The sequence below is a fragment of the Nanorana parkeri genome, unplaced genomic scaffold (assembly GCF_000935625.1).
Source record: "Nanorana parkeri isolate BGI_ZX_2015 unplaced genomic scaffold, ASM93562v1 scaffold712, whole genome shotgun sequence".
In the NCBI taxonomy this organism is placed as follows: domain Eukaryota; kingdom Metazoa; phylum Chordata; class Amphibia; order Anura; family Dicroglossidae; genus Nanorana; species Nanorana parkeri.
The window spans coordinates 250391-260308 of record NW_017306980.1 but is presented as its reverse complement, the minus strand read 5'-3'; positions in this window follow the sequence as shown (position 1 = coordinate 260308).

The window sequence follows — 9918 nt, the reverse complement described above, 5'->3', positions numbered from 1 at the left end:
AGGGATGCTGGGGGTGCAGAGGTGAACATTGTAGGAAGAGGGGTGCTGATGTATGTAGTGTAGGAAGAGGGATGCAAGGGGTGCAGAGGTGGGCAGTGTAGGAAGAGGGGTGCAGAGGTGAACATTGTAGGAAGAGGGATGCAGGGGATGCAGAGGTGGGCAGTGTAGGAAGAGGGATGCAGGTTGAACATTGTAGGAAGAGGGATGCAGGGGATGCAGAGGTGGGCAATGTAGGAAGAGGGATGCAGGGCGTGCAGAGCTAAACATTGTAGGAAGAGGGATGCAAGGGGTGCAGAGGTGGGCAATGTAGGAAGAGGGATGCAGGAGGTGCAGTGATGTATATGCGGTTGGTGCTTGTATGTGGGAGGAGCACAAGGGGGCCCCAAACTCTCGTATTGCCCGGAAGCCCCATGTGTTGTCAGTCCGCCCTTGCATCAGGCAATGCATTCCCATTCTACCATAAAGCTTAGGGTGCCCATACACTGTGCAAATATCAGCCGGTTCGTAAATTTGCACACTGTGTGCCGCTGTCAGCATCCTTTTGGCCGGCAACTGTCAATTTTACAATCTTTCTAAATATAATGCCAGTTTAAAAAAAAATTTCCTCTCGTTGGCAAGTTGATTTTGTTCTGTGGCTTTTCCAGAGAATGCTGAAGAGTGGGCAGTAAGAAAGCCCAGCACTAGTCTGTTGCCTTTTCTTGAAGATTGTAAATTATGCTTCTAGAAAAGTGACATAGCTGACTTTTCCAGCTGTATGTATGTAACCCGAGCTCCTGCTATTCAGATGACAGCTATAAACAGACATTATTTAGAAAGGAACACTTTACATGCTCTTTTAAAACACCCTTCATTCTTCAGTCATCAAGTGTTCAATAGAGAGTGCTGGCTATCACTTAAAACATGCTTTAGCAAGCTGCAGTGCTATATGCAGCTTGCTAAAAACCTGTACAAAGCCTTTTTAACCCCCTTCCCATCCAGGCCATTTTTCAGTATTCAGCGCTGCGGTACTTTGACTGACATTTATTCCGTCATGCAGCGCTGTACTGAAATGAATTTTATACCCTTTTTTGGGGACAGATAGAGCTTTCTTTTGGTGGTATTTATTCACCACTGGGGTTTTTATTTTTTTACTATATTAAGGAAAAATTACCAAAATTTAAAAAAAAAAAATCAGTTTCCCCTATATTAAATGATAAAACATTTATTATTACCCAATTTTTTGGTAAAATATAAAAGATGGGGTCACGTCGGGTAAAAAGACACCAAACATGTCAAGCCTTAAAATTGCGTGCGCGCGCGAAACCTCAAAAAACGATAATACCCAAAATTGGCCATAGGCAACGCTTTAAAAGCTGTTACCGCTCATCAGTTTAGTGTTATCAGTGATTGATGGCCCTAAAATGATTGATCTCACTGCGACGTATGCGGCGATATGTAACATGTGTAGCGCAATTGTAATTTTTGCGCGCTGGGGCACCGGACGCGTATTTACGTTTATAGGCGCGTAAACGTGGGGGTGGGGGACTTAAACATTTTGGGGTTTTTTTTTTTCCTTTTTTTATATGTGACTTTTATTTTATTTTACTTTTTTATATGTTACTTTTAACGCGAACGAGCACATATAGATGATCGTCGGGCTATGGAGCCGCTGATCGCCTATATGTGAAACACCCGGTAACGGGTGTGTGCATTGATCGGGTCTTTTCTGCCCGTGCGTGCCCGCTAGGGGGCGCGTGCGAGCAGAAAAAAAAATGCCGTCTGGCAACGGCAACCCGCCAGTGCAGCAGTGCCGTCCGTCCGTTTTTTTACTACGGGCGGACGGCAAGAGGTTAAAGTGCACCCGTGCCCAGACTATGGACATTAACCCATCTACATATTCTAAACACAAGCAGTAGAAGACCTTTAAAACAAGCCATTCCTGTCCCCTCTATAGATGCTTGTGCTCTGACAGTAATTAATTCTCAAAGATTACAACGAAGACTCTGCTTTTGAGTTTCAGTCAGTCTGATAGCTTAGAAGTATCTGCATTATGTTTACATTAAAGGGCTGGCAGGCTGCCAAGTTTCTGCTCTCCATAGAAAAAAAGGGGAATGGAGATGTGATTTTAGTGCTACTGTTTTGAATATGAATTTCTCCACAATGCCTATTGCTACATAGATGAATGTGGGCTTGTTTTAAAGTGCTTTTAGTGCTTGTTCAGAATATGTATGCATAGTCTGGCCTCAGGTTCTATTTAAAGCTACAGCCAATACCCCCATTAAGATCTTTCAGCCTGGAGCTGGGAGCTGCTTTTGCAGCCAAATTGGAATAACACCTATTTTCTATTTGGTGCAAAAATATTTCAAAATTGCTGTTTACCTTTTTACTTTTGCTGAAAATGATTTGTAGTTTTATACTTATATGTATTGTTAAGGAGGGAGCTAGGTGATTATGTTTACCATAATTAACCTGGCCTGTACTGTGCTGGCAGACCTCATTATCAGTTGTAAACTAGATGTGCAGGATTGTTTGTCCTAACAAATCTCCAGGCGTGGGTGGTATATTGTATGTTATTGCACTTAAAAAAAAAAGAAAAAAGAAACATTCCCTCTATCTAACCCTTATTTGCACATATAATATAATATAAGTTGCCAACAGAGTCCTGTGTATAAACCTCTTTCAAAGAAATATCATGGGGAACAAAAGTAACCCCCCTCCAGAAGGAAGGACAGTGTCAGCACCGATTCAGAGATGATTTTAGGCTCTACAGCCGAGTGATACACAAATAAAATACATATTTGTTAATAGTTAAGGTACTTGAATGTATTTTGAAGAGGTAACTCCGGAGTTTAGTGTCACTTTAAACCATCTTTAATTGGAGGGTCCGTAGCAACATTTGAGTAAAAGGTTTTTTGGCAGAAGTGTCATACAAATCTCTTCCAAAAAAAACCTCCAGCTTCAAGTTTTTAATTATATTTTGACATGAAAGTAGCTTTCAGCTTCAATCCTGGAGTACTGCATGAACCTTAAAGCTGAACTCTAGGAATAATCTATTTTAAGATTTACATCGGGCCAGCTTGTTTACTTTTATATATCAATATCACATCTGGAGGACTGCAGGGGAGTCTAAAAATCATCATAGTAGTTTCTGCCTCATACAAGAAGCACTTTCCTGTTCCGGCGGTGCAGGAGCGACTTCTCCTCTGGTGCAATGATAGCAGGGAGTCGCTTTCTCAGAACCTTCTTCATTCAGAACACGTGTATTCTTTTCAATGTATACAAGATGTTAGAAGAGATGAAAAGGAGGGTCAGATGATGTCACTATCACCACCGCATCCAATCAGAGCTTCCTGTATGTGGCACAGACTACTATGATGACTCTGGATGTGGCAGTGGCTACTGAATACCTGGACAGTACCTGCATATGGATCGAATGAAGGCACTGTTCAGGCAAAAAGCAGACCGGCTCCTTTAACAAAAGTTAATTGAAAAATCGACTTTTGTTGCGTGGATGGGTGCCGGCAGGGCCACAAACAGCTCAAATTTCGGTCAGTTCATCAGGAATGGGCTGAAATCTGCTCCATACATGGCCAAATTTAAATTTTCCTTATTTAGCTTTATGTATTTATTTTTATAAAAAAGGAGAATGGATTTCTCCATAAAAAAAGTGGACAACCATCAGCATGGAAAATGTTTTTTTGGGTTAATTCCAGATGCAGACTCACTAAACTGTATACACAGTGCTAGCCAAGGGCGGTGCGGGGGGTACGGCACCCGGGTGACACCACTGGAGGTGTGACACAAAAAATTTAACCACCCGACAGAAGGGAGGGGACTCGGCGGATGAACGTCCCTCCTCTCTCTGCCGGCGTCCATCACCAAGATGGCCGCTGGTAGGTATCAATAAGATCACAGCGCATGCGCGATGACATCATGGCGCACGAGTGTGGTGATGTCACAAGCATGCGTGGTGATGTCATGGCAGGGTGTCACCCGGTAACCATTCCAAGTGGCACCCGGCCTCTTGACGCCCCTGACTAGAGCTGACCTCTGACCCCTCACAATTAGGCTGAAGTCGGAGGGTTTATATATTCCTGGGGTTCAGCATTAATAGAGAAGTCCTTACCACAGGCATTTCTGAGCCCTCACATCTACAATGGAGTCACTCATCACTGGATTCAGTCACATACTGAGGAAAGGGAAGCTGCATGCGTCGCTTCTTTATTATCTGACACAAATTTAACAAATGTGTTTTGTTTTTAGGGACAGACGCTGGAACTTTTACTATTGTGAGAAGATGTAATACCACCTCCAACCTCTTGGTGGTGCAACTGTTTCTTCTTGTAGCTTGTGAAATATACCTGGTGTGTTCAATAAAATTTGACTACGCAAATATGACTTTTACCTTCCTTCATTTACATTCTTGCTGAAATCCATAGTCATTAAAAGGTCCTAAAAAAGTACTTGGGCAGACTATGTGAAGATGGTGGACTATACATTAGCTGTTCCGTGCAAGGGAAGGCGGTCTAGAAGTTACCCGGTTGTATCTCAGAGGGCTAGGAGGAATACTCCCACCTCTTAAAGTAAATTCATCATTACAGTTTTAATTTTTAACAAATAAAGTTGTGCTCATAGGTTTACATACCCCTGACAACATTTGTATGATGTGGACTATTGTATAAGAAAACATGAGGGTTGGGCCTGAAAAAGTGACATCGGGACATCCCTAGAACAGACCAAACATTATTTCTTTTATTTTTAATGTAATCCAAATTAAAGTCTTGGCCATCACAGAATAGAATAATCTTCAAACAAATCGTAGCAATAAATTAAATTAAAAAAAACGTCCTCTTCATACTAGTTGCCATACTCTTAAAGAGGAACTTGACCCACCAATTTAATGGTCTTTTAAGCATGCCGATTGTCAAGGTTGCACGTGTGCTTATTTCAGCTCTCAACTGAACTTTCAAGCCCTCCATTCTGCTTTAATATCGTGCATTGCCCCCTTCAGCATCAATAATGGCTTGCAACCTTTTGTGAGAGTTGTGAATAAGACCCTTTATATTCTCATGCAGTAAAACTGCCCATTCTTCCTGGCAAAAAGCCTGCAGGTCCTGTAAATTCTTTGGTTGGCCAACATGAACTGCATGTGTTAGATCTCCCCAAAGTAACTGAATGATGTTGAGATCCAGAGATTGTGATGGCCACTCCAAAACCTTCACTTTTTTCTGCCACAGCCACTGAAGGGTCAGTTTGGCATTATGTTTTGGATATATTATCATGCTGGAAAGTCCGAGTACAGCCCTTGCAGAATGTCGGGTCTGGTAAATTTTTCCTCCAATATTTTCTGAAATTGTATCTGCATTCATCTTTCCACTTTTGACTGAACTCCCTGTGTTGCTGTAGCTCAGACACCACTAAAACAGTTCAGACTTACCTCCATGCTTCATGGTAGAGATAGTGTGCTTCTCTTATAGGCCTTGTTGACTTCTCTCTTAAAAATAGTGTTCATGGTTGTAAGCAGAAGGTTCAGGTTTGGTCTTGTCACTTTTGTTCCAGACGTTTTGAGGTTCTCAAACTGCATTTTTTAAGCATCAGTGCAGCAAAAAAAGCCAACTATGTACAAATTATGGAGTAAAGAAAAAACAATACCCCCCAAAGGGATACATTCCCTGGGAAAAATATAACACACAAACTAATATCTATAAAAATAGCAAAATTTATTAACAAAGCATATTTAAAAACAGGATCATATTTCACATGATCTGAAAAGGTACTCTGTGTATCCTACATAGATGATCAATTCAATATCTATGCAAGAAACTGAATTCATATGAAAACCAGCACACAGGACACACACATTGGGTCAAACAAGATGGAGATCACTGTAAGCAGTCCTCAGGTGGTAGTGATCACTATGATGACACCTGGAAGTTAGTATGAGAAAAAAAAAAAAGTTTGTACTTCACAAATATATATATATGAAATAAATTCAACACCACGGTATCCAAATGTTGATTCCTTTCTAAAAACTTGTATCTATATGGAGCTGAATTGTTGGAAAAGGATACTTTTGAAGTAGACAACCCCTCAATACAAAATTGAAGCATATAGAGCTGAATGTAGCACGATCTTAATCAAAGGCAAATTCAACATGCTTATAATAAGAGAGCCTGCTCGATAGAATGAACGAACAAAAGGGTGCACATCAGTCCCAGTCGATCAGTAGAAACATGCCAGTGTAGTTGCAATTGAATATCTCATTCATCATTAGACAATCCCATTCATGCTAAGATGAGACCAATCGGTTAGGTAAGTGCAGAAAACAGCATGTTCATGTGAAGCCAGTTAGATCGCATAAAAGCTGTGCATATGTCACTTTAAATCAGCTAGTCCTGATGGTTATACGGTGGTACTGCACTAAATGGCACAAGTATCAATAGATGTACTGAACTGGATATGAAGATGGCTGAGCTCTGTCTACTTCAGATCAGACTGCCCAGATAGTAGTGGAAAAGAACCACCTGTATACATAGTTCAACAGCTGACAAGTTCATATCCCATTCATGCTGAGATGGGACCAAACAGCTGGATAATTGCAACAAACAGCATGTCCATATATAGCCAGTTAGATTGCATAAAAAAAATTATTTAGAGAAATACCTAGAGAGTGATACCTGTCCACAAGGTCTAAGGATACAAATTTTTCCCCATTATTAGGAACATTGCTGAGGATTTAAAAACAAAGTGGGAACACAATTGTAATATATGCAGCAAAACTATGATGATGTTATTTAGAACATTATGAGACCGAGATAAAAAAACATTAGTCTGCACATTGATGAAATGTTGGTCCACTTTGATAAACATAAGGAAAGGGATGATTTTGGGCAATGCCAAAATGAACTAAATGCTTATGTAGAAAGATTCACAAAGGACTTAGTAGAGAAAAAAGATCTTTGAGAAGGATAAAAAAGCTTTTTCCTTTAGATTTGGAGTGAGCGGAGGTAGAGTGGAACACTGTGGGGAATTTATGATTACTTAACCGGGGTATGGCCCCCGTCTTAAAGTGCGTCTCTTGTAAGAGCACCACCTGGGCTTTGTGATGTGTAAAAGCCCGTAAAAATTGTGCTCTCTTTTCGGGTATATTTAGTCCTTTAGAGTTGATCGAGAGAATTTTCAGTGTGGTATGACCCGTGTCAGGAGGAGGGCAGGGGACGGCCGTAGGGCCGGTCTGCGGATGGGGAGATTGCATAACGTGGAGGAAGGCTTATTAAGTGCGAGGGGGCGCGGAAGGGGGAAGCGGGAGAGGGAGAGTGGAGGAGATGAGCCCCAGTCAGTTGGTACTGGACGTGAGAGAAGGACGGCTGGGGATAAGAGAGAATGGAGGGAGAGGAAGGAGAAGTAGGCCAGGGATTGGATTGGTAGTGGGCAGTGACAGATAGCAAGGAGAGGGATATGAATCAAGAGGGATAGAGAAGATATCAGTGAAATGGAGGGGGGAACGGAGAAGGCCCTATAGGCAAGGATACTTACCTTGCCCCGAATGGGGGTAAACCGACGGACCGTTAGACTCAACGCACTACGTGCTTTCAGTCTGGTGGGGGTATAACTAAGGCGGTTAACCAATTAGGACCCTAGGACACCTGGGAGTTGCTATAAGTATTAGTAATATGGGAGAAATAGCAGGGGAGATGGTGGACATAACTCGATGTAATTCTAAATTCTATTCATCCTATAAGAGCTAGTAGTGTGGGTAGCAGTATTTTGGGGATCTAGAGAGCGTACCATCAAAGGATTCATGTTAGGGAATACCTCAAAGTTTGGGATTGTAACAGGTGAATGATAAGGGTACCTCTTAACATGGCTGTTAACCTTCACAGCCGCAAAGGAGGACTGACAAATATAGCCAAGGTACGGTTTAGCTATCAACGGTAACATACGGTAACATAGCCACGACTTCTTAGCAACGTGCAGGAAGGGTTAACACGATAGGTCTGGGAGACCCTACAAACCATAAATGCACATCATACAATTAACAGCAGCTACGAAAACTACAATAACATGTTACCCGGAGCGCCAGTATTGATAGTAGATCTCGTGTTGCACATCCTCACCCCCGTGGACGAGATACAACATACGGTAACATAGTAGCCTCTTGTAGTCGGCACTGGGCAGGATCGCTGCATCGCTTCTCGGTGCTCAGCTTGTGAGAGGCGCTCGCAATTCTGCCCTGCTAACATGAATAGGTTAAATCATGATCCATAGTACATAATAGTACATAACATGTAGTTGTACCATGGATCATTTAAACCATTCATGTTAGCAGTGCAGAATTGTAAATCTATTGCTGCAGTGCATTCTATATGTACTGTATATGTACAGTACTTATAGAATGCACTGTGGCAGTAGATCACACAAAAAACTAAGCCCAGGCCCCGTCTTACTCACTCTTGCCTCGATTGCGGTGCCTCACGACTTTCCTCACATGTGATAACGTAGTCAGTGCTGAGCTGGAGAGGAGCGTCGCGTCACTGCTGCTCCAGTAGGCGGCACTCCATGTGGGATCCTAATTTACGTGGCCGGCGACTGCCTGGAGCGCCGCCCACCAGAGCAGCAGTGACTTGACGCTCGGCACAACGCGGCAAGTAAAAAAAAAGTGACAGCCACGCCGCACAGCGGCCCGTGCATGCTGCGGGTGGCAGAGCGGTGGGGAAGGAGTGGCACTATCTCGGGGGGGGAGGGGCCTTCTTCCTCTCTGGGCCCCCCCTCAACAGGCAGAACGCCAGGGCCCGGGTCCCTGGTAGTGCCGCCAGTGCTGGAATTTGTAATCTTCTTCTGAGTCCTTGGTGGCCAGTGGAGGGGAGGAGCGCAGGAGAGGGTCCTCACAATGACCCCAACAGTGGGATGTGGTTGCCTGGCGGTGCCTGCATAGTCTGTGCAGGCACCGCCAGGCTAAACACTCCTTGCAGTGACAGGCATTTACAGAGCCACCTGTCTCATCCCCGCAGCTTTGACTGTCAGAGTTTACTGCAGTTCAGTGTAAAAAAACGGCACAGTACTTGTACTTTGACAAGTACAAGTACTTGTCAAAATGCCCTGTATCGGGCCCGATTCCGATGCTAGCATCGGTATCTGGACATCCCTACTTATGTGTGTACATTATTATATGGACGTCACCTCACTTTATTCCATTGAGGATTTTCAAGTCCCTCTGGCGTTGTGGCTGATTACACCGGAGTGATCGTCAGTGTTTGTAAATAACTGGGGACACATAGTACTATGTGTCCCCATTTATGAATGAACAGTCTGTGATTTACATCGCTTCCTGTTCATGCATGAGTTTCTCAATGGGGTGAAGCACTCATTACAGAGGCTCCTCCACATTGAGAATCTGCTTGATAGTAAATATCTTACTATCAGCAGTTTGTGAATGAATGGGAAGCCTCTGTACTGAGAGCTCCCCATTCATTGAGCGCTGAGGCTGCAGAGAAAGAGATTGAGGACTCTGTGTCCTCAATGTCTTTTTCTATTTTAAAAGGGTGGTCGCCGCATTATGGCGCAAGGTTTTCCAGATTGTATCTATTTTAATGAACAAACATATCACACCAACTCCACAGGAAGCTCTCCTTAATGTCAAACCGTCCAGCATCACCAACACACAATTCAAACTAATGTTACACGTTTTGTCAGCGGCCAAACGCACAATAGCCAAAGCCTGGATGTCAAAATCCTTAAGTATAACAGAAGTCAGAAACAAAGTCCACTGGACGTTCTACAATGAAAAGCTTACGGCACGCGTACAAGACTCTATACCCAAGTATGAAAAAATTTGGGACCCATGGGTTACTCATTTCCTCCCTCCGTCCTTCGATCGACAGCTCATGACCCTTTAATACTTAGTTTCCCCCAAAATTACTACATCCAATTTGGACTTCA